The sequence below is a fragment of the Schistocerca gregaria genome, chromosome 8, assembly GCF_023897955.1.
Source record: "Schistocerca gregaria isolate iqSchGreg1 chromosome 8, iqSchGreg1.2, whole genome shotgun sequence".
In the NCBI taxonomy this organism is placed as follows: Eukaryota; Metazoa; Arthropoda; class Insecta; order Orthoptera; family Acrididae; genus Schistocerca; species Schistocerca gregaria.
The window spans coordinates 319671168-319695636 of NC_064927.1; positions in this window are offsets into that span (position 1 = coordinate 319671168).

Here is a 24469-nt window from a genome sequence, read left to right on the forward strand (position 1 = left end):
GACCCGGGAATGAAGTAATTTGCAAGACAGTAAAAATGATAAAGCTTGGTGGTCTGTGTAGATGCGTGTATGTTTTCCCCAGAGAAAATATTGAAATTTTCGCATAGACCAAATAATTGCAAGGGTCTCGCGTTCCGTAACTGAATACGATCTCTCGCATTCAGTTAAGGTGCGACTGGCAAAACTGATAGGTTTTACTATTGTTCGATCATGTTCAACAGACAGTTGAAACAAAAAGGCCCCAAGTCCATAAGATGACGCATCGGTCGATAGGCAGAAGTCTTTTGACATGTCCGGATGACAGAGGAGTGGTGCGTGGATTAATGATTGTTTAATTTTTTCAAAATCGGCTTGACATTCTGTAGTCCATCGCCAAAGGGAATTTTTCTTTAGAAGATTTAGAAGATGTGGGCTGTTAAGAGCTTGCTGTGTCACGAACTTTCTGAAAAATGACGAAAGACCCAAAAATGCTTTAAGTTGTTTTTTGGTTCGGGGTGCAGGAAAGTTGCGAATTGCTTCAGTCTTTTTAGAGTCCGGCCTGATGCCTTCCGGCGTGATGATGTGGCCAAGGAACTTAATCTGTTGTCGGGCGAACCTTGATTTTTCCAAATTGATTGTCACGCCTGCATCGGCGAATTTAATCAAAATTTGTCTTAGAAGATCGACATGTTCTTCCCAGGTGGCAGTCGCCACGACTAAATCATCCACATAGGGAGTGATTTGTGAAAGTAAATCTGGCCCGAGGACGTCGTCAAGCGCCTCAATAAAGATTCCTGCACTTATTCGTAACCCGAATGGCAAAACACGGAATTGGTATGATCGCCCTTCGCACAAAAATGCGGTATATTTACGTGATTCAGGATGTAGAAGAACCTGGTAGTAGGACGATCGTAGGTCGATATTAGTCAGAAATTTGGCGTTGTGAAATTTCAGGAGTTGTTCGTCCAGATTTACAGGGCGAGTATTTACCGGTATAATAATTTTGTTGATTTCGCGTGCATCGAGAACAAGACGCACGCTTCCATCGGGTTTCGAAACTGACAACAAAGGGTTGCAATACGGCGAGTGCGAATTTTCTATGATTTTCCAACGTAGCATTCTGTTAATTTCCTGCATAACCGCTGGTTTTTTAGACCACTGTATATTGTAGTGTGTACGACAAAATGTTAGGTGGGGTTTGACATCCATCTTGTACACATACCCACGTATGATACCAGGTTTATCTTGAAAGACTACTGAAAATTGTTGAAGAAGGTGAAACAGATTCTGTTTTTGCAAATCAGTTAGATGGTAGGCTTCGGCACACTTTTCCCACAGAGTTTTACTATCAGCATTGTAAGAAGAATTGCAATTGTTTGTCATAGAAAAATTAGTGATGGGCACAGATTGTACTTTCAAGTGACGTACGTCCCGATAAGAATTGTTGTTATTAATTGTTTTAGATAAAGGTATCAAAATTCTTTGCTTTTCAACCGTCAATTGACAGATACCATTCCCTAAGTCAATCACTGCTCGATACTGATTTAAGAAATCGATGCCGAAAAGACATGGAATTGTTGAATTATCCACAACAAGGAAATGATAACGAACATGCACGTTGGAAACAACAAAAGTTAGAAGAGCTTGTAATTTGACATTTTTTGATTCGTTTCCTGTGGCACCGATGATTCGGCAGTTCTGCATTGGAAACGTCGGAAGTTTAGAACCTTTATCTAGATCCAAGTACAGGGAACTAGAAATCACGCTTACTGACGCTCCAGTGTCGAATAACACTTCTACAATGGATTTCTCTAACGATAAAACAGCAGTTGCCTGAACCGTTACCTTTACTTTGTCGTTATTACTAGACTTATTATTCTCGGCAAGTAGGTCATGTTCCATAGTGTGTCCGTCTTGGAATCTCAAAAAACAATTTGCAAGATTATTTGCGCCCGTGCTCACGTTCTCGACCGGGGGTTGGGCGCTTACGCCGGTCTGCTCATGTTTTCCGCCGCGTTATTAGGCGACGCATTTTGGTCATCACTTACCTCAATAATATTTATCCTTTGTTCATGGACATGTTTGGTATTCGGTGGAGTTTGATTACCGCAGTCCTGATTATTAGCCTTGTTTGTTGGTACAAAGTGTCGTGCATTCGGAAACATATAATTGTAGTTGTGTGGTGTATAGTTCGGGTTTCCCCACTGCGGGGGTGGATAACTGACTCTAGAATTTTGACAATTTGAATTATTCTGCTGATATGGCGAATTTCTCTCAAAATAACCAGGGTTGTATCTTCCATCCTGACATCTGTTTTGATTGTTGTTGTTTCGGTTACGGTTGTTGTTGCCTCTGGAGTACTGATTGTTGTTGAAACTACCATTGCGTCTGTTGCCATTACTATTACTTTTTCGGTAAAATTGACCATTACCAAAACTGTTGTAATTGTTGGAATTTTGGAATCGGGGATCGCAAGATTGCTGCGAATATTGTGTGAAGTTGGGCTGTTGTGATTTTTGCCCCTGATTTTGAGGAAGCGGGTTTGCATTCCACATGTTACCGCTGTTGTTATTTTGATTGAAATTATGGCAATTGTTTTGGCGAGAGTTGGAATTAGCATTATAAATATGTGGAGTGTTCCCTGAATCTCCTCTAAACACAAGGTCTACTTCATTCAAATAATCTAGAAATTTCTTGATGTTAGTTTCCGGAACACCAATTAATTGTGTCCGGTAATGCAGGGGTAAATGACTTTTTAAGGTGTTAATCACATCGGCAAGATCGGCCGGTTTTGACCAATAAAGTGTTTTGTCCAGGTATCTTTCAAAATATTGACGCAAAGTTTCTTTACGAGGGTTGTATGGTTCGGGATTGTGAACTTCATGTCGAAGTTGTTTTTGCTCATGTTCTGACCAGAATTCCTGCAGAAAAGCCTCTTCAAATTGCTTGAAAGTTAAATTTTGCCTTTTTATTTCAGCTCCCCATCTGGATGCTCGCCCCCTCAACAGATTACTTACAAAAAAAATCTTTTCCGCATCTGACCAGTTGTGCGGAAACATTCCGTCAAAAGACCTAATAAAAACAATCGGGTGCACCGCTTGGGTATCATCGGAACTGAACGTTGGAAAATAGGCATGTTTAATCATGTTACCGTCAACAATACCGGCAGGCACTATAGGGCCTGAACTATTGTTCCCTGGTGAATCTTCATGGCACAAGGGTGGTTGAGAATTACTGTTTTGTGCGATCACTGAGAGCGGCTCTGTTTGATGTTTTTCGCTCGCAAGTGATTCGCTGTTAGACTGTGGAACAAACTGCACAGTGAAATTAGGCGGTGAACTCGTTGTGAGTGGGGCTGTAGGCGGAACAGTAACTACGTTAGAATCGGGAGTTAATAACTGAGAAATTTGGTTTTTTAAAGTGTTGGTCTCGGTTTGCACCTGCGACATGGCCTGGTGTAAAATCTCTTTTGCAGCGGTTTCTACCCTTTGCTCAATGAGCCTGTTGCAAATACCACATTCGTGCACTAATTTTTCTGCAATGTTTGCGTTACACTCTAAAGAAAGCGATTCTGTTTTTTCCTCCAAATGGGAAATTTTTGCTTTCATTTCTAATTGTTGTAAGCATACTACGCTAACTTGTTGAGTAATACCTTCGATATCCATCGAAATTTTATTTTGTGAGGTGGTTTGATTTTGCACGAAATTCTGAACTAGATCATTGACCTGAGCCTGAGCGTTCGTGACCTGATCCAACTTGGTTTTACATGACTGCATTTCGAAATTTGTCACTGTTTGATATTTAACAAAGGAATTTTCGTGAGTGTTTACACGACATGACAATTCGTTGAAACTTTCGGTCAATTGTGTCGTTTTTGAATTAAGTTCTGAGATTTGGTTAGCCTGTTTTTCCAGAGTAGATGTTACCTCAGAAGACAATTGATCGATTTTGCTGTTTAATTCTTTTGTACTCTGCTCCTGTTTATCAAATCTAGTGTCTAGTTTATCAAACCTTTCATTAAGGATGCTATCCATACTTCGCGTAAGAAGTTGTATTAAAATTCCGTACTGATTCGGATCAATGTTTGGATCATTGTTCCTTTCACTACAGTTGTGCAAATTAGGATCGGAGTGGGAAATCCCTAGTTGGACACGTCTACTATCGTTTTCCATAGGGTCAGGATTATTGGGTGTGTCACCTGATGAATTACTTTCGTTACTTAGTATTATTTGATGTGATACACCTGCAGTAAATTCCATAGATTCTGGGCTGGAAAAGCCTAGGAAAGGGGATGCTGATGATACAGTAGCATCACCGTTATCAGTTTGCTGTTGCTGTTGTTCCATTTTTGCCAATAATTAACAAACGTGAAATATACAAATAGTACACCCAGAATGGCGATGGCTTGCAAAGTACAAAAGATAAATAAAATTTAAATAGTTAGACGGTAATAACTATTACTTGATAGAATTTCCAAAAATGTCTGAATTATTATTGTGGTTGTAACCGTATTCGCGTAGCTAATCTGAAAGTGGTGACATGACGTAACAAACAGGATTGACTCATAACAATGACTTCTGCATATCTTACTGTTGAATTTCAATGTTATAATAATAGAAATTCCATTGACAAAGGGTATGATTCTTGTTTAGGGAAAGGCATGGGAAATGGGAATAAAAGTTAGCATAGGCGGGAGGCGCACGCTGGACAATGGCATAGCAGAACAAATGCTTTTGCACTACTCACCGCGCTGCGTTGAAGCTTGCAGAAATCTTGTTAATCTTGAAACAACGTTAGCTCTCGTTTTCATATTGGGCATGAAAGAGAAAATTACAGTTTTTTAGCCAATGTACAAGACAATAAATATTACTACACGTATAATTTTACTTTAATTTGCCCTTGTTAAGTTCATTCCAGTAAAATCCGGAGATTGGCGTTCTGTAAACGGTCGCCAGTGTGATGTCCGGAATTAAAAAGAAATGGGGGGTGGTAATTTTTTTGTTTTTGTTTTGTTGAAAGGAAAGAAAGAAAAAAAGGTGAATAAAGGTGAAGGGAAGTGGTTCTATTTTTACTGGAATGAACTTATTGATGGACATCACAAAAATTTATTTTACCTATTTTTTTTTTTTTTTTTTACTCATCGAAGAAGACAACACAACACATATAAAAGAAATCATCACACTAATATTATCCACAGAATGATCGTTTCGCAAGACACTTTTTAGCTCGACTGACTCTTAAGACTGAACAAGACTCGACTGACTCTACTCTCTCTCTCTGGACCACAGCCTCTTCATGTCCCTCTGGACCAGAGATTTCAACTGTGATTAGCACGCCGATTATTTAATTAATCGTACCGCCGCTGGGCGCGCGCTTGGCGCGTCATTTAGATGGGGTTAAACGCACACCGCGAGAGGCGTGGGCTAGCGGTGTCTTACAGGTATCGCCACAATCATATTTATTTGTCCTGATTTCTACAAAAGAATCTTTTGCATAAGAGATTGTCCAAGTTATACATGATTTCTAGGCATACTCATTTAAGGTTACAATAAAACACTTTTACATTAAGTATTTATGTAATACATTTCATAAATTTAAATATTCTTCGGTGGAGTAAAAGCAGTGATGCTGTACATATTATTTTAGAAATTTTTCTAAGGTTTTGACCTCAGAAATAGCTTTTATGTTTTTAGGAAATTTGTTATAAAGTTTAACTTCCATGTGGGAAGTACCTCTTTGGCACAGACATGTTGATTTGAATTACATGTAACTTTTTGTTTTGACTGTTAAAGTGATCATGTATACCCCACTATTTTTGCAGTCTGCAGTTCTTACCTATTACATTTATTTTAAAGAATATAAGGGTTTTCATAAAGTATAAACATGGTAATGGAGAAATACCAGACATCTTAAACAGAGGTCTCTAAGTTTGCATACAAACAAGATTCTAATGCCCTTTCTGTAATTAGAAGGTGCTATTAACCGTTTTAGCATTCCCCAGAAAGTGACTCCATATTTAAGGTGAGAATGGAAGTAGGCATGATATGCATTCATAAATGTTTTTAGTGAGTAAAGAAGGTAGCGCATCTTATTCAGTCCTGCATTAAGGGGAGTTGGAACGCCCTGTCATGACAGTGTTAAACTTAGTGACTTGGCTTCACCGTATTTCAGGAACCACTGTAGCCATTAACATGAAACTTTTACAGGACATTAAACTGTATCTTCTAAGTCTATTGAACAGCAATAATTGCATTTCAGCCACTGCTTTCAGAAATACAATTTTGTAATTGCATGGTTAAAATTTTGTGTACTTTTTTGTACATTATCCTAAATATTTTTAATTATATATAACATTATATTCTTCTTTCAGTTCAGTAGACTCAGGATATGTATTTTATTACTCCCTGAAAATCTGAATAATCTACTCAAAGTGGTTTCTGAGATTTAGGGTAAAATGCAACAGAAAATGTAAATTTTCAGGAACAGCTTCTAAAGTTTCAAAGGACCTTAACTCACTTAATATATGCCTAATTTTTATTTTTATTTTTAGCCACTCAAAAGCACCCTGCACCATACTGTATATCACCCTCTTGATCTTTTTCCAAGTTTTTTCTTCTTTTCTTTTTTCTGGACTCCTTAGTAGCCAACTGTGCATGCTAACTTTGTCCATCCATTCAAGTTCTCTGATCCAGTTTTCTCCAGGATTAATTCCCATACACTATAGAATTTTCACCTTACCAATGTTTCCATCATTAAAAGCAATAACAGCATCACTGCCCCCCCCCCCCCCCCCACACACACACACCATTTTAGTGTCTTCATTAAAAAAAAAAAAAAAAAAAAAAAAAAAAAAAAATTGGTAAGCGAGTCCAAATAAGATTATTGAACGACTCATTGGGATTTTGAGTCTGACCATACAGACACTTCTTCAGTAATTCAGGATTTGGCAGGTGTCTGTAAATAGGTTTTATGATATCCATGACTGCTGCTGGGATGGAATGTTTACGGCTGTATGAACTAATTGAGTACTGAGCATTGCGGTAATTGCACCATGAATCAGGTCAAAGAGGGCAAAGGTGGTGTACTGGTTTTTCTTCAGTTGACAGTCTGTGGAAGAAGGTAGCCCATACTGCCCGATTCATTTTCAACAAATACTCAGTATAATTTCTAATGACCATACCATAATACTGCTGTAGTTAATCAATCATTTTGTCTGTCAGCCTGCCTCTTACGATTTTACCATCACTTCGACATACAACGAGTGTTTATACTAGGAAATGATACGATACTGTTTTTGTTCTATCTCCCCTTAAGGTATTGAATATGTTTATCCCATTTTACATTGCTCTGCAGCAAAAACCCTAAGAATTTGAGTTCAGTACTGTTACCAACTAGTTCATTGTTGATAGAGACTAATGGGATAAACTTGTCCTAGTTTTGGAGTATTGTGGACTTCTAATACAATGATTTTTTTACTACTTATTATAAGCTGATTTTTCTGTGCCCAGCTGCTAAGATATTTTGTGGCAGTGTTTACTGGCTGCTGTCACCTTTTTGTAGAATAGTGGTGTCATCCACAAATATGACTGTTTCACATGTATTCACATTTAAGTTGAGATCACTCAATTAAATAAGGAACAGCAGTCCCATTATTGATCCTTGGGGTACACAATTTTTAATTTGCTTATTGTTTGACAAATGTTCAGATATTGTTTTCATGCAGACAGGTGTGTGCTTGATGCATACTGCCTGCTTACAATTGCTCAGGACAGACCTAATTCAGCTGTTGGACTGACCTTGAATACCATATTTTTCAAGCTTTGACAGAAGAATCCTATGGTCCACTGTGTCAAAAGTTTTGGCAGGTCAATAAATGCCTCTATTGATACCTGTTTCTTGTGACTCAGGCTTAATAAGGAATTGATGCTCATAAATAGAAGTTGTTGCTGTTGGCCTCTTATTTCTGAATCCAAGTTCATTGATAGGTTACTGCTACTATTTACAAATTTCATAAATTTGTCATACATAACTTTTTCCAGTACTTTTAAAATGCAGGAGGAAATTGTGACAGGTCTGTAGTTATTTACATTGTCTTTCACATGTTCTTTATGTACTGGAATGATTTTAGATGTTTTCAATGCATCAACGAAACTGCCAGCCTGAATTGATTAGTCGCACAAGTGTGTAAGCTTTTCAATCATGTTTGATGGAATCTTCATTAAGATTGTTGCAGGGTACACCATCAAGGTTGGAATATTTTAGTCCTTTTATTGCATTAGCTGCTCCATCTTGTGAGAGACAACTGATGTACATTGACTCTCTACAAGCACTTACTTTATATTCATTGGCTTTGGTGCTCTTATGTAAATTTGATTGTATCATATCATCAGCAACACATGGGAAAAAATTGTGTGTGTTGGCTACTTTTAAATGGTTTGTTACTTATTTATTCTTTGTGATAGCGTTATATTTTTTTCAGGATTGTCTGAGTTCACCAGATTCTTTTCTTTATAACCTCCACACTGCCTTCACTTTATTAGCTGAATTATAAATTTATTCATCATTGTGCATTACTTTTGCTGCTCTTATTCGTTTTCTTAATATTTTGCAGCATTTTTATGGTATACATGCATTTTTTAGCATAAGGGTTACGGTCTACCCAAATGCTATCCTCAGATTCACACGGTGCACCCTGCTTTAGACAGATGAGGGTCAGGTGACCGAATGACTCCCAGAATATGGAAACCCCCTCTCTTTTGCCCTAGAGTTGGGAAACTGGCTCTAAAGGTGGTGAAACAAAGAAGATGGTCAGTGGCATAAGGATGTAGAATGCACTGAACGAAGACTACATTAAAGGCCTAATGGCACGTGCTAGTAATTATCATGGCTATGCTCATGGCGAAATTAGCATCTGGGGTAAGTTCCTTAATTGGATCTCTGGGAGGAACAGTTGTGAGTACAGACATGACGAAAATCAGATGACAAGAAAAAATAAAAGTGGCAACCTGGAATGTAAAATCAATGAGTCAAGGAGGGTAAAGGGAAATTACATAACACAATTCAAGAAATGGATATGATGGGAGTATAAATACTTGAAGTTAGCGAGATGCAATGGTCAAACACAGGAGATATTTACATAAAAGGACACAGAGTGCTATAATCAGGCACAGCAGATTGGAAGCATGGGCATGGAGTCAGTGTAATACAGCGAAAATAGCAAGATGTCTCAAAACAGACTATACCCATATGCCAATGTAATGTAATTGCAGCTGATTGATAGCCCAGTGATATAATATTAAGTTTATGCCCCTGCAATGGGCAAGGAAGACTGAGAGATAGAAGAATTTTACAATAACTTAAATGGAATTTTGAGAAAACTTGACAAATATGTGTTGACAGTTATGGTGGGAGATTTTATTTCAAAAGTAAGGGAAGGTGCAACATCAGACATATTAGGACGATTTGGAATAGGAGAGAGGAATTTTAAAGGGGATGATCCTGCAAATTTTGCGGTGTCAAATAATTAAGCAATTATGAACACCTAGTTTAAACGTCCACCAAGAAGACTGTATACAAGGAAGTCTCCAATGGACAGGCCTGGAAATGTATGAGGAATCAGATTGATCTCATACTAGTAAATAAACATTTCAGGAACAGTTGCACATCAGTAAAAACATACCCAGGAGCAGATGTAAACTCTGATCACACACTCACACACCACTTGTAGGGGTTTTTAAAGTTAGATTTAAGAGAGTGAATAGAAAGAAAAAGCAGATCAAAATTTGAAGAAAATGAAAAGTCTGACAATAAAACAGGATATACAAACAGAAGTCAATTAGTGATTAACACAGAAGACATCACAATTAACAACATCAGTTTAGCATTGAACAAATTACAGAATGCTGTACAGCAAATACAAGTACATGAAACCACAAAGAAAGAAGAGGAAGTCATGGATGATGGACGAGATAATGAATCTAATGCACAAAAGGAGATAAAATAAAGGAAACTAAATGAAATACAGGAAGATAAATAAGGACATCAGAAGAAAAATAAAGAGGCAAAAGAAAATGAAAAATAGAGCATTGTGAAGAAATCAAGTTCTGTCAAAGTAAATATGATAGTTTCAATGTACACAAGTAAGTCAAAAAAATTATGCGGAAATACAAGAAGAGCACCACTGGAAAACTCGTGAGTGAGGCAGGGAACTTTATGGTGGAGTTAGAAGGCAAGAAAATGAAATGGAAAAATATATAGAAAACCTATTTAATGACCCTAGATGTGCTTTTAATTCAAGTACAAATGAAATAAGTGGTACAGATATACTAGAAGTAGAGGCTCAAACAGCCATCAATAAGATGAAGGACATAAATGCTGTGGGGCCTTATAAAGTAGAAACTGGGTTCTTAAACATGTGTGGCGCCGATAAGGTCGACACCAGCATTGATCTGAGTATCATCTTTCAACTAAGCTAAACATTATCTTTGTGCTGTTCCGCCATGTTAGTTCTATGTAAGTCTTTGATGTGTTCAGGTGAATAAATGAACTTCTGCAAAATGAGAGTGCTGTTTGGTTTAACTGATCCGAACTTCCTCCTCACTGGTGACCCTGAGTTGTAACGTCTTCCGTTTTTGCCGTTTTACTGTGTCCGCGACCTCCGCGTCTGTTATTTTCGCATGTATTATGACGACACAGCATTCAAACGACTTGGGCCCAATGCCTAATGCCGGATTTTGTGATCAACATGCATCATGTTGCAGGTGATGTACACCCACCAGGACTGCAACACGATGCCTCTCACTCAATGATTATGCTGATTTCGCTAGATGTTTTCGAGCCTGCAACAATAAGTGAGGTTAGGAGTATGCATGAGTCCGGCTACCAAACGCCTTTGTTCCCACCACATGTGCTCTCCCTCACTGGCTGTGCAGTTACCTGTTACGGTTCTCCGTGCAGTGCGGAACCAATGCCGATTTCTGCAAATGCTTTGTTGGACGACCTACCACCACCAGGACAACGATTTCCCACACCACAATCCATGCAGTACCGCAAGGATACATGCCATGTGGCCAGAACAACTTTGTTCACAGGTCAAACTACTGAGCATCTGACCATACCCCCACCTGCCTCAGTTTTGAATCAGCACTTGCCTTCCTACTTCGATATCTTGGCCTGCAACAGCAACAATAACTTGTTATCTGTGCCTGACCTCCACCTCTGTCCCACTGCTACACCTCAGTATTTTTGTGCCACAATATTAACCTTATCTGCACACGGTTTTGAGTGGAGTGACTATGAACAGTGAACTTTCACACATTCTGCCCCACGTTCGATATCATTTCCCACATTGTACTTCTGGACAGCCCACACTTCCACAGCCTTATTGCAACACAGGTGGCCCCAGCTATGATCATATGTTGAGCTTTACTAATACGCGTTCTCAAACTTTGAGCTTTTTCTAACCTGTCACCCACGTGCCAGCTCTAGTCGAGCTCCAGCTACCGTTCTCGGCACAGTTTGGTACCTCATCCACGTCGGTCTTCTGCGACGCGTCAATTCAAGCACACCTGCAATCAGTTGAGCTTCCGCAACCACAATCAACACATTATGGTGTCTCACCTATGTCGGCCTTCCGCGTCACGACGGATCGCGCTCAACCACAACATGTCACCTTCACGCTGCCTCCCAAACAGCCGTCATTGCCACATCCCCTGGAGGCATATTTTCCTGGAATACTACAGCAACAACAGCTCAGTGCCCCGACGAACTCAACTCAACCTGTTCTTTCGAACATTCTACAAAGGTTACCGACACTGCCCCCATTTAATCCCAACAGGGCAACAACCTGGATCAAAATTGTGGACGAAGTGCTCAACCATTACAAACTCAATGAGTCAACCAGATTTCTGTGCCTCATCACCCACCTCTAAGACCAGGAGGACTTGATTGCTGACCTGGTTGACATCCCGGACTCATCTACCTGGTACCCCCTAGCCAAAAAGACAGTTCTCACACTCAACTGAGGCAGCAATACGGCAAGTGCTCCACGTAGAACAACTAGGCAACAACAAACCTTCCCAGCTCTCAAGATGGCTACGTGCCCTGGTCAGTGCCGATCCATTCTCTGACACAGCTCTCCTCGCCATCTGGTCAGATAAACTATCTCCTCACATCCGCTTTGCTCTGGCTCAAAGGCCTCCTGAACCTGTGGGGCAAATAATGACGATAGCTGACAAGGTACACGATGCATCACTGCTCCACTTCGCCAGCCACCGCCTACCTGACAAGACTCAGATTCAGACTCTTGAATATACACTGATTTCTGACAGTGTCTACCAGAAATTTAGCACCCAGAGCATAGTTGCGCACAGTCAGTGTGGGCAGGGCCATACTGTGCCGACAATTCCACGTGCTCCGGGAAGCAGGAAATAAGCAACTGGGACATCACCGGCTCTTCCCGCAGTCACGCCCCCTCCTCTAACCGAACATGCAGCAGCCACCGAACCTCGGCCACCACCTCTGACAACGCACTTTCCACAGGAAATGCAACCACACTACCCTTACTGTTACTTCCACACACAGTTTGGTGAGGGGGCACAGAACTGCAGACCACCCAGCCAATTGCAGGGATACCTTTCCCTAGTGGACACAGGTGCCAATATTTCACTGCTACCACGTCCTTAGTGTTGTTGAACATCCACCATCATCATACATCACTGCAAGCCGTGAATTTAACTAAACTACAATGCTCGGGTTCAACTTCCCATGTCATCACACTCTCCACAAACTGCAATCTTGAGTGGACTTTTTTAGTGTGCGAAATTGACAAACCTATACTAGGCATTGACTTCTTGCAACACCACAAACTTTCACTGGACCTAGTGCAAAACACCATGTTTCACCATCTGTCCGAGACTCACATCCCCTACATGCTCATGTCTGATGACGATGATACAAGAAACCACGCATAAGTGCCTTGTCGAGCTCGTACACGTTGCTCACCTACACAAGGAAAACTTTCAGCCCTCCCTCCTGCTCCACGAAACGCAGCTCGAGCTCTCCGATGTAGCAAAGGAATTTCAGACACTACAGCAAGGACAAAGCAAGGTCAGTAAGTGGGCTGAATCTGCTTGCAATACCAGCAATCAAGGTTCCATGTGTTTAACTCCCGCTACCCCTCGCAACTATGCTATTGAGACTGCCATACCGTGTACTGACTGTTCCGCAGGGCCACACCCTCCTAACAAGACAGTGTTAGACACTCAGCTGGACACAAGTGTGCATGCGCAACGAGCGTCATGTGTTCCAGAACTGATGGCTCCTACCCCACACCTCACAGACAGCAACTCAAACAATGCAACTTCGGCTCCTGCATGCCACCGAGCGACCTCCACTGACAACACAAACAGTGCACTCGCACCAAGCGTTTCGCCCACGATCATGCTGCCACAGGCCGCACTCTCGGACAATGATCTCACTAATGTTTCACGAGGTCTACTGAGCTCACCCAACCATGGTGCCACTGTTTCGGGCTGGCGGCCATCTTGTCACGTTGTCTCCTGGGACACTTCACCACCTCGGCTCCCGTGAGATCCTCCGAGTGGCTCCGAACACCATGACCATGCCTCACCAGCCCCACCCACCACATATTGTAACCAAATCATCTCCCATGCCGTAAGCAACATTTCAGTCATCACCAAAGGTATGGTTCACAAACTTCGCCTCCCACAAGGCCCCCAATCTCTAGTAAACCATGTCGACTTTGTCCGGAGTGCCTCTCCGACCTTAAAAAATAGATTTCTGAACTACTAAACTCTGGCGTCGTTGAACTCTCTGCCAGTAGCTGGTCTATGCCCATACAGATGACACCCAAGAAAGACGGGTCCTGGCGCATGTGCGGAGACTACCGTAAACTGAACGCATCAACAATTATGGACACCTACCCCATACCCAACATTGCCGACTTTACCAGTTACCCCACAGGTGCAACCACGTTCTCTGTCATTGATTGCAAACAGGCCTACCACCAGATGGCATCTGCAGACATCGAGAAGACAGCAATCACCACCCCGATCGGGTGAGTTTGGGTTTGTTAATGCTACGGGTATGATAGAAGCCTTGTACAGTGTACAAATATTGTTTCAGAGATGTAAATAAAAATGCATTTGGATGCCTAATAGATTATCATAAGCCTTTTGATAGAGTAAAACACAACACATTGATGGAGATTTTGAGAAATATTGGAATGGAGAAAAGAGATCTTTGAATCATCAAGAATCTGAACTGGATACAAACAGCAGTGTTGTGTATTGATGGAGAAACATACTGAAGCAGTCAAAATTCTCAGGGGAGCAATTCAGGGATGTATCTTGACATATATACTATTTAACATATACTCAGAATTCATATTTAATAGAAAATCTCTGTAAGAAACAGAAGAAGGAATTTTGATAAATGGAATAAGATTAAACAACATTTGATACACTGATGATACGATTGTATTTGCTGACACCATTCAAGTGTTACAACTATTACTGTAAAGAGCTGTAAGAGTTAGCAGTCAGTATGGGCTTGAAATAAACACCACAAAGACGAAACTAGAGAACTATAAAAAAGGTACAACAATATGCATACTTTGGAACCATGATAACTGAAAATTGGAATAAGTTGCAAGAAATCAAGTTTTGCTTTGGAAAAAGCAAGAAGTGTGTTTCAGAAAATGAGTGCTGTCTTTGATAACCATAATCTAACTCTAAGAATAAAAATCAAACTTTTGCACTGCTGTGTATATTCTGTCCTCCTATATGGGGTAGAGACATGGACCTTAAATACAAACATGAAGAAGAAGCTGGAGGCCTTCAAATTATGATTTTATAGGCAGATCCTGTGAATACCTTGGACCCAGAGAGTGAACACAACACTTAAATTAATCAAGACAGTGAAATGCCAGAAGTTGCGATATCTAGGACATATCATGCATAACTAGATATGATTTGCTACAAAAAAATGCTTCAATCGAAAATCAACACCAAAGTCCCAGAAGAAGACAAATATCTTGGTTTGATAATGTTAGACACTGGTTCAGTGCGTCTTCAACAGAATCATTCTATGTTCCTATGAACTAGAGAAGAATAGCCATCATGATCACTAACATACAAACTGGATAGGCACCGAAAGAAGGAGAATATGTGCATTGCAAGTGTGGAATTTTTCGATTTACCGTACATATTTCATAAAGCAGCCATTTCTTCTGGGATGAAACCTTATTCCCCCTGTGATCCAGCTGTTGGTTCTAGGATTCCCCTTATGGCTACAGTTTTCAATGGCAATGCAATTTGAAAGAAATGGGTTAATTTATCAATGAACGTGTTGAATTTTTCATTTATGTTATTAATTTTGTAAAGCTGTGACCATTTTTCTTTCAGTAATAAGCTAGTCAAGTAGTTTACATTAACCTGATTATACCTTTTACATCTGTTTCTTAAAGAATGTTGTTAGTATTACTACCTTTTATTTCTAAGTGTAGTATTTGACCAAGATGGTCACTAAAACTTCAATTGAAAATTTTTAGTGAAGTTGTGTGTAAACTTTTCTTCACTAGAAACTGATCGAAATTCCTTCACAAGTTTCTGTTACTAGGGTACCAGCTTTTACTTCAGCCATTAAATCATAGGATGTTGCAAGGTTAAAAAGGGCCGCTCTATTTCTACTATTTGTGAGGCTATCAATATTGAAGTCAACACAGATTATCAACTCACAATCCATTTTATTTACTTTATCTAGCAATGATTCCATTTTGTTTAAGGAAAGTTCAAAATTTCAAGATGTTGATTGACAAACTGTAGCAATAACCTGGTTGATATGAATAATTTTTCTAGCTGTAATTTCTTAATCCTTGTGATATTTGTTCTAATTAAGTCAGGTAGAGCGGTACAATCTATATTTTCTTTTATGTAAATGCCACCCCACAATGCTTGCTGTTTTTCCTGCAGTAGTAGGAAGACAAAATGAATCTATTTGTTTTCTTATACTGAATAAGTTCTGGTTAAGCTAGTGTTCAGAAATGCATAACACTGAGATAGCTTTTAGTTAACAGTTAATTTTACAATATTATTATTCAGGGATAGCACATCACGGTGATAAATTTTTAGATCAGGTGTATTCACAGTTTGCTAGTTGGAAGTCATATTTACGGCATCACATACATTTAGTTTAAATTAGGGTTGCCATTTATGTTGTTATTTCGTTTTTCTTTGTCGTTCATTTTACTTTCCATTCTGTTGTCAGTTGAACATACTAGAAGCTGATCGCCTGTTTTATTCCTTAGTATCACACTGAGATGGTGGATCCATTCACAAATTTTCTGTAAAATCCTACCATTCCTAAACTTTCTTTAACTATATTTTCATGACAGGTACCAGACACTTATAAGTGGTATGTTGTTGTTGTTGTTGTTGTTGTTGTTGTTGTTGTGGTCTTCAGTCCTGAAATTGGTTTGATGCAGCTCTCCATGTTACTCTATCCTATGGAAGCTTCCTCATCTCCAAGTGCCTACTGCAGCCTACATCCTTCTGAATCTGCTTAGTGTATTCCTCTCTTGGCCTCCCTCTACGATTTTTACCCTCCATGCTGTCCTCCAATAGTACATTGGTGATCCCTTGATGCCTCAGAACATGTCCTACCAACCGATCCCTTCTTCTAGTCAAGATGTGCCACAAACTCCTCTTCTCCCCAATTCTATTCAATACCTCCTCATTAATTATGTGATCTACCCATCTAATTTTCAGCATTTTTCTATAGCACCCCATTTTGAAAGCTTCTATTCTTTTCTTGTCTAAACTATTTATCGTCCACGTTTCACTTCCATAAATAGCTACACTCCATACAAATACTTTCATAAACGATTTCAAGACACTTAAATCTACACTCGATGTTAACAACTATATCTAACTTTAACCTATCCATTTCCCTTTTTAAATTTTCTAACCTACCTACCCAATTAAGGGATCTGACATTCCACACTCCAATCCGTAGAATGCAGTTTCCATTCTCCTGATAACAATGTCCTCCTGAGTAGTCGTCGCCTGGAGATCCGAATGGGGGACTATTTGACCTCCGGAATATTTTACCCAAGAGGACGCCATCATCATTTAATCATACAGTAAAGCTGCATGCCCTCGGGAAAAATTACGGCTGTAGTTTCCCCTTGCTTTCAGCCGTTTGCAGTACCAGCACAGCAAGGCCGTTTTGGTTAGTGTTACAAGGCCAGATCAGCCAATCATCCAGATTGTTGCCCCTGCAACCACTGAAAAGGCTGCTGCCCCTCTTCAGGAACCACACGTTTGTCTGGCCTCTCAACAGATACCCCTCCATTGTGGTTGCACCTACGGTACGCCTATCTGTGTCGTTGAGGCACGCAATCCTCCCCACCAACGGCAAGGTCCATGGTTCTTGGGGTGGGGGAAAAAAAAGTTTAAACACGTAAAAATGTATTTAAAAAAATAAATCTTGTGACTAGAGGCAGTACATAATGAACAACTTATTTATAACTGCCATGGTACCAATACTTAGTCACTATACCCACAGTCAAGAAAACTTTAGCATTGACATATGTACACATTCCGCAATATGGCAACATGTAGTAATGGAGAAAAGTTTTGGAAGTGAATTGGACTAAAAGAATCACAAATGAATGACTGCTTCTAAGAATCATATGTGAAATGATACGAATGAGCAAACAATCCTGGCTGGGACACATATTGCAAAGGAACTGCCTGTTATGAAGAGTCAGGGGCGGAAACATTTCAGTGAAGTAAGTTAATCTTTACTGCTTCGCGAATGTCTTGGTCATATATCGTCGCACGTCAGTAAGGTGATCACAAATACTGGTGTCTTGAGTGACCACATAGGATACCCAGGAAAACAGAGGCCGTCAGAAATAGTGAACTAAAGTGAAGTTGTATATACGAAATATTCATAGCAGCATAACAGAGGATTATCAGTTGTGCATTTATGTACTGTGTCCTGCACTGAACGTGACCAGAACACAGAAACGCCAACACTGTAATGAAAGCTAGATGTGCACCACAGAGGCGATAAACGTCTCAGTGAAGTAGTGCAGAATACTGTCTAGCAAGACATTTGTCACACTAGGCTGATTACGAAAACCTGCCTACAGACAAATCTTTTCTGCATGTGTGATTGCAGAGAAGGAATTGTCGATACTGATGACAAATTACCCTACAAACAAACACAAACACACACGAGAGAGAGAGAGAGAGAGAGAGAGAGAGAGAGAGAGAGAGAGAGAGAGAGAGAGAGAGAGACCATCAAGCCCATTTTCTACAAAAAAATTGTTTCGTGGGATTCATCCATGACATACGCTTCCTCCAAATGCAATGAGTACATACTGAAGGCAGCGTTGTGCTTGTTCTGTTGATGATGCCATCAGATAGCCTTCTTCCCTCGAAGAGGCAAGGGCATCAATGAGCATAACACACCATCCGATAGACTGTAAGTGCAGACTTAAGCCATCCTATAAGAACCAAAGGAAGGAAGACAGAAAGATTATGGTCTAACGTTCCGTAGACATTGATGTCATTAGAGATGGAGCACGACGTTGCTAGAGACAGAGCATGAGCTAGGAATGATTCAAGGATGTCTTCAGTGAGATGGTAAACTTGAATGAATCATTCATATCAAGCAAGATTTGAAAGAACGCCCAGAAGGCCACCTGTATACATACAGTATGTAGAAATGGAATACAAAGAAGAAAATTTGTGGTAAGATCTTATGGGACCAATCTGCTTAGGCCATCGGTTCCTAAGCTTACAGTCTAATTAATCTAATTCTGACCAACTTACACTATAGACAACACACACACACCCATTCCCGAGGGAGGATTCTAACCTCGGACAGGGAGAGCCACGTGGACCATGACAAGACGCCACAGACCGCGTGGCTTACAAAGAAGTGTGAAAGTGTTAAATCAATAACGACAAAAGAGTGAGGCAAAGAAAATGAGGAAAAAATCATCAATGGATAAGTCAATGAGCAGTATGGAGAGGGAATAGAAAAAGTGGTATATCCTTATAATATATGTGGGTCAGGTCTTATGCCTTTTGTGCTTATTATTTGGCTCAAAAGCTTTACATTGGTCCTATCAGATGGTGATTTGACTAATTTGACTGTTATTACCTACTATAACCATCTAGCTGACAGGGTCTTGTGTGTTTCAAAACAGTCACACCACGTTCGCGAAATAGTTACCGTGGCATTTACATATACCAACACTTTATTCTTAATATTTCAGCCAATGGCCTGGAATAATGCTTGAATTAAAATACACTCTGGCACAGACTAAACAATAGTACTTTAATCTTGATAACTATTGTCATCAAATCGAACATCTGGATAAGGTCTTGATACTTCTGCTGTACGTATTTACCAGTATCCTGGTTTCAAATTCATGCTACTTATCTATTTTATATTGGACAATCCAGCAATTAATTCATCAACTACAGGTGGTCTATTATCCCTCTCAGTTCAAAAAATAGTCTTCAGTGTTAGTTCTGACTGTACTCTTAGATTTCTGTACCATCACCTAAGGGCTGTTGTAAGATCTCTGAGACATCCCAATTCATCACTTATTTGGCTGCCTTTTTTATCTCATTCTTTAGGGACACTGATGTAGGATATGATTTCAACCAAAAAAAAAATTATGCTTATGTTGTTTTATTTTGAACTTACACACGAAGCCTGTCACCTCTCCATGCCTCACAGAAAACATTGTTCATTATTAATTCTTTAACAATAATACCAACTGCTCCTGCTCTTCTTTACTAAGAGTCAATACAGACTTTACAGCCTTTAGAGCTGAACTCTCCTCATTTCATGGTCCAATAACTGGAAATGTAGCAGCATTATAATACGTAGTGCCTGATATTTCTCTCACCTTTTTCTTCAATCAGCTGGACATTGATTTGTTTAATATGCGATACTAATAATGTAGATTAATTAAACTCACATTGATAAAATTTGAGATGCAACAATACTTCTTGTATAACATGTTTACTTACTCCCATCAGTCCTAGCAGGTGAATGCCAATAGCTGAAAATCAAGCCGTTCTCCTCTATGTACTCCTCTTAGTACAACGCTGATAACACTATCCAAATTAAAAATAATTTTCACTGGTACACCTTCAATGAAAACCTGTACAACTGGTACAAAATGACAATCCATCCGTTCCTCCCTTTCTTTCAGGAGAACTCTGTTTAGGTAATTCCCACCATCAAACCATGTTAATCCTGAGCTAATCTTCATGTTTATGTTGTTGTTGTTGTGGTCTTCAGTCCTGAGACTGGTTTGATGCAGGTCTCCAAGCTACTCTATCCTGTGCAAGCTTCTTCATCTTCCAGTACCTACTGCAGCCTACATCCTTTTGAATGTGCTTAATGTATTCATCTCTTGGTCTCCCTCTACAATATTTACCCTCCACACTGCCCTCCAGTACTAAATTGGTGATCCCTTGATGCCTCAGAACATGTTCTACCAACCGATCCCTTCTTGTAGTCCAGTTGTGCCACAAACTACTCTTCTCCCCAATTCTATTCATAATCTCCTCATTAGTTATGTGATCTACCCATCTAATCTTTAGCATTTTTCTGTAGCACCACATTTCAAAAGCTTCTGTTCTCTTCTTGTCTAAACTATTTATCATCCATGTTTCACTCCCATACATGGCTACACTCCATACAAATACTTTGAGAAACCACTTCCTGACACTTAAATCAATACTCGATGTTAACAAATTTCTCTTCTTCAGAAACACTTTCCTTGCCGTTGCCAGTATACATTTTATACCCTCTCTACTTCGACCATCATCAGTTATTTTGCTCCCCAAATAGCAAAACTCCTTTACTACTTTAAGTGTCTCATTTCTTAATTTAATTCCCTCAGCATCACCCAACTTAATTCGACTACATTCCATTATCCTCATTTTGCTTTTGTTGATGGTCATCTTATATACTCCTTTCAAGACACTGTCCATTCCGTTCAACTGCTCTTCCAAGTCCTTAGCTGCCTCTGACAGAATTACAATGTCATCAGCGAACCTCAAAGTTTTTATTTCTTCTCCGTGGATTTTAATACCTACTCCGAATTTTTCTTTTGTTTCCTTTACTGCTTGCTCAATATACAGATTGAATAACATCAGGGAGAGGCTACAACCCTGTCTCACTCCCTTCCCAACCACTGCTTCCCTTTCATGTCCCTTGACTATTATAACTGCCATCTGCTTTCTGTACAAATTGTAAATAGCCTTTCGCTCCCTGTATTTTACCCCTGCCACCTTCAGAATTTGAAAGAGAGTATTACAGTCAACATTGTCAAAAGCTTTCTCTAAGTCTACAAATGCTAGAAACGTAGGCTTGCCTTCCCTTAATCTTTCTTCTAAGATAAGTCGTAGGGTCAGTATTGGCTTACAAAATGCTCGTTCGGCCTATGCTAGAGTATTGCTCATCACTGTGGGGTCCATACCATGTTGGGTTGACAGAGGAGATGGAGATGATCCAAAGAAGAACAGCGTGTTTTGTCACAGGGATATTTGGTAAGCGTGATAGCATTACGGAGATGTTTAGCAAACTCAAGTGGCAGACTCTTCAAGAGAGGCGCTCAGCATCGCGGTGTAGCTTGCCAGACAGTTGGCACTCCTTAATTAATGTCAAAAGTTCAGCTTTCCTTGTCTTTACATATTTTCAATTTGTTTTAATCCATTTCTATTAGAAGTTTCCCTGTTATAGACACAGATATATACCCACCCCTGCATTCACAAGGATGAAATGGCGTGCAGCTCTAACCCACTGACCACTTTCATTCTGATGTTCTGATACCTTTTTTTGGTATGCTCTTTCTGCAAGGGAGTTCTCTGATCTGCTCAATGACTCATTCATTCTGGCATATTTTAAAATCTAATGCCACAAATGGAAGTTTTCTCAGAATTTCTTTGCTAGCCTAGAAGTCTAGTTTGTAACAAAAGCTGTGAAGGTTTTACAAAGACATTGTTTCCTTGTACTGTTCATAATATTAGAGATTGCTGTCTACTAACACAATTTTCTACATCAGCCCAATATTTACTGTGACCATTTTATTTATTCCTCTTTAAGGCACGCTATCCCCCTCCTGTACCTTAACTTTTGACATGTAAACATTTGCTTTCACATTCTGTCGCTTTTCTGTAGGTACTATCACGCCTTTCTCATTCAGATTGTCAGTAATATTAAAGACATTAACGCAAATTGACATGGCTTCCAGTCAAAGATATTTTCCGCAGCCTCTATTCATGTTTGCACTGTGAGCTAATAACATGTGCTACTGAAACTCCCCTGTAGCTAGTCATGTACCAATTTAGGTCCCACTATGGTCAGGTAACCATTTTCCATTGCCAAGTAATACATCTGACACATCTGCCAGTCTGGTAACAGAGTTATCTAAAAACCTTCATGTAACTAATTTCCATCCTCACATTAAATTCCTCGTGAGATCAATTCCCAGTAAGCTGTACCATTTAAAAGAAGAATGGGATTGTATAATATCACCAAATATGAATATGATATTGTTTAGTGTAAATTTGTAACCATCTGAAATGAGGGGGAGGGGGAGGAGGAGGGAAGGGGAGGGCGTTGCATAGATGCACACTGTATGTGCAGGATATCCGAAACCCTGGGATTCATTTCAGTCCAACAGTCAATTTGGCACACAAACAGATTACTTTATGAGTCCAAGCACTGTGCGCTTTATGACCTCCTAGTTCCCACAGAGTGGAGATATGGGCAAAAACATGTTTTTTCAGTCCCTGACATGTAGGCTTCAATGCATGACAGGCACATTTGTTTTTGTAGTTGTATTGTCCTGCTTTGCAAGACAGCCTATATATAAGTGGCAAAAGACGGTTTTGAAACCCTTGACATGTTGGCTAACTTGCATAACACGCTTATTGTGTTGGACTTGTTTCCACCTGCTTTATTCATCTGTTTTTCAGTGGCTACATTTTCAGACACGAACAGCTGATATGAGTGGAGCAGGGTAGGGACAGAGAGAGGTGGACAAGAGGGACGGACAGGGAGAGATGATGCAGGAGGGAATGGTTAAAGACATGGGACAGGAGAAGATGGAAAGGGTGAGGGGGAAGGAAGGAGGAACATCGAGGGACAGGAATAAGACATATAGGAAGGAGGCCAGGATGAGATAACAGAGAGACCAGGGAGGAGGAGATGGACAGAGAGAAAGAGAGGGGGCAGAAGGTATGTTGTGTGCATAAGTGCATATTTTATGGGGCCTAAAAATGTAGATGGAGGAGGTGATGGACACAGTGTGTGTGTGTGTGAGAGAGGGAGGAGAAGATGAGGTGGATGAGGTACGTGGATGAGGTAGGTGGATGGAGGAAATACAGAGACACAGAGGGGGAGTAGGTGTGGGCAAAGAGAAGTGGGAGGCGGGAGGAGGACACAGGCCCACAGACGGGGGGAGGAGGAGATGGACAGAAAGGGAGAGAGGCGGTCGGAGAGAGGGGTGGGAGAGAGAGGAGGGAGGGAGAGGGAGAGAGAGGAGGAGAGAGAAGGAAGGAGGGGGGAGAGAAAGAGGGAGGGGGGAGAGAGAAGGAAGGAGGGGGGAGAGAGAAGGAAGGAGGGGGGAGAGAGAAGGAAGGAGGGGGGAGAGAGAAGGAAGGAGGGGGGAGAGAGAAGGAAGGAGGGGGGAGAGAGAAGGAAGGAGGGGGGAGAGAGAAGGAAGGAGGGGGGAGAGAGAAGGAAGGAGGGGGAGAGAGAAGGAAGGAGGGGGGAGAGAGAAGGAAGGAGAGGGAAGGAGAGGGGGGATGGGGAGAGGCAGAGGGAGGTAGAGGTAGAGGTAAAGGTAGAGGTAGGGGGGGGGGGGGGAGTGGAAAGGAAAGAGGAAGGGGGTCGGAGAGGAGGTGTGGGAGGGGGAGAGGGAGTGGGATGGGTGAGATGAATAGAGAGAGGGAGGAGGAGTTAAAAGGGTGGAAGGGGGGGGGGGAGAGAGAGAGAGAGAGAGAGAGAGAGAGAATGGAGGTGGATTATAGGATGCCAAAATACATGTATCTGATAGATGTTGCTCTGTTTAAAAGAGCTATTCTTGAGCACTAGCACATAATGTCAGCAGTTCTTAAGGACAAGCAGACATATGAATTCTGCTTACACTATTCCAGTTAAACTACAAACATATTAGGAGCTTAAAGGGAAGATATGTTCTGGCTGTTTCGCATCTCAGACAATACAGGAATTGCTGTGCAAAATTGACTTTTCTTAGGCAGTTTCAGGAAGATGGTACAGCTTACGGAAATTACATTGAAAGGGTTTACATGATGTGTGTGTCATAACCATAGGTACCATAAACATCACCGTAAAATTCCTACAGCTCTTTAAGCACAGTGTTGCCAATAATAGCTGTTTTATTTTCTGTAACAATACTATCTCA